General features: G+C 30.5%; 1 long non-coding RNA gene across 2 annotated transcripts in view; it reads right to left on the bottom strand.

Annotated features, from left to right (window-relative positions):
• Positions 1–367: 367 nt before the first annotated feature.
• The window catches only part of LOC101496485 (uncharacterized), a 5,303-nt gene continuing 3,699 nt past the window's right edge, over positions 368–1,971 (bottom strand). For both annotated transcript variants that reach the window (XR_012162030.1, XR_189420.4), the window contains 3 exons: positions 1,090–1,123; positions 833–1,009; positions 368–669 (listed from right to left, as the gene is read on the bottom strand). This is a non-coding gene — a long non-coding RNA (uncharacterized lncRNA). The remainder of the gene's footprint in view (positions 670–832; positions 1,010–1,089; positions 1,124–1,971) is intronic.

Genomic DNA, 1,971 nt, shown 5'->3' with positions numbered 1-1,971 from the left:
AGTCTAAAATAATTTATGTAATTGATCCAAAATTTGAACTATTTGTATTAACTTTTATTAACTAATTTTTGTTTAATTATATTTTGCAACAGCATGAGTAATTTTTTTTATATAAAAAAAAATCATATTTTAAAAGATATATCTATGGATACCAATGTATTCGACAAATTTACCAAAACCTTGCATAACAAATATTTGTACGAATAAGGGACAAGCGATAACACTACTCGTACATACCCGCCCCGCCCCATTGTCATATGTGCTTGTGCCAATCAAAGCAAGGTTATGTAACAAACAATCTAGTAACAATGCATTCCACATTAGAATGTCACATGTTACGATACAATGGTAAATTAACAACTAATCAGAGGGAAAATAAAGAAGCATATTCTTTAAGGGCATATGGTTTGCAACAAGGTGACACTCAAAAGGAAGTTTCAAACGTTAGGAAGAAAAAATAAAAATGGAAAGCAACGAGTCACATAAACTGTCACTTTAATTGGATGATAAAAAAGTATAAAAATCAAAAAACATAGGAGAGAGAACATAAATTGTTCATGCGTTGGTTGTTTGTTTCACTTGGACTATGACCAGTCACCCTTCATCTTAAGAAAAATATGTCACCCAGTTGTGATAAAGTGGGGAATTTATGCTTTGGACAGTTCCAAACTGCATGTGATATTTTGAGTTAAAAAGAAAGTAAAATAAGGAAGAGAGAGAGTATGAAATTTTGAAGGGACATATATGGCTTGGCAACCCATCTAAAAGTAGATAAAAGCATAAAGAAAACACATTCAGCCAAAGAAAACAAGCACTGTTTTATTTTTGTTACCTTGGGAAGAGAGTTTGGAATTCTAAAGCCAACAAGGGGAGATCTTAGAAGTTAGTAAAGAGCATAAAGCAATAGTTTGTTTCTTTTGGGGACTGTTCTATTCCCACATTTATTCTTTATATGAGCTGCTAGCACTGTTGCAATCTCCTGCTTCTGGCTGGCCCATTTTTTCCCTGTCTGCTCATTCCAATTAAAAGCAACTAATGTTTAATAAGCTCTTTCTTAATCACAAAGAAATGATTATTTACCATACTAACCCCATTTAAGACCTGAATTTGTATATGGAGTAACCTGCATTGTATGCGAATATGTAAGGTAACTTTTTATAGGCATATAGTGTATTTTGTTATGCTAAAGAATTACGATAGCACTGATGTAGATCCTACGATGGGGCATATAAAATTAATATAAATCCTTAATTAAAATTAAATATATTAATATTTTACAGGTCAGTTTTAGTCATTAAAATAAATAGTATCAATTACTCACTCCGTCCTCATATAGTATAAGCAAAAAACTAACTCCCCGCTCATTAAAAAAAATAATTAGTTGCTCAAAAAATGAAAAGTAGTTTGTCTCATTTAATTTCTCAAAGTACTCAAAAAATAATTATATTTTCCAAATTACCCCTCATGAGAATAAAAGTTTCATTGAAAAATAAAATCTAAATTAATTGGATGGTAATTTGACGCTCATTAACATGTTTATATTTTAGATCACCGTAAACAACTTTTTTTGTCTATATTCTAGATCAGAGAGAGTATTTAATCCTTATGATATGTCATTGAAACTGGTACAAATTTTAAAATATAAAGGCTAAAGTATGTAAAAGTATTCGAGGTATTCCATATGATACATATAGCTACCAAAGTGAAATCTCAATCTTTTTCTTCCTAGACTAGATATTACCTCTTTTTTTGTGGCAATATAACCTGTTATTAAAAAAAACAAAACAAACCTATACATGGAAAAAATATATAATCTGCTATATTACCCCTTGTAATCAAGAATGTAAGACCTATTTATCCATATGTACACAAGTATAATAGTATGATGTGGCAAGTTGGCCAAGGGTCCAAGCGACTAGGTTTGGCTTCTTTTATTGAAAAAAGCATGCCTAAGATAGATGTATAGGGAAA

The sequence above is a fragment of the Cicer arietinum genome, chromosome 2, assembly GCF_000331145.2.
Source record: "Cicer arietinum cultivar CDC Frontier isolate Library 1 chromosome 2, Cicar.CDCFrontier_v2.0, whole genome shotgun sequence".
Classification (NCBI taxonomy): Eukaryota; Viridiplantae; Streptophyta; class Magnoliopsida; order Fabales; family Fabaceae; genus Cicer; species Cicer arietinum.
The sequence above is the reverse complement of the archived record's forward strand: the minus strand, read 5'-3'. Positions and strand labels throughout refer to the sequence as shown.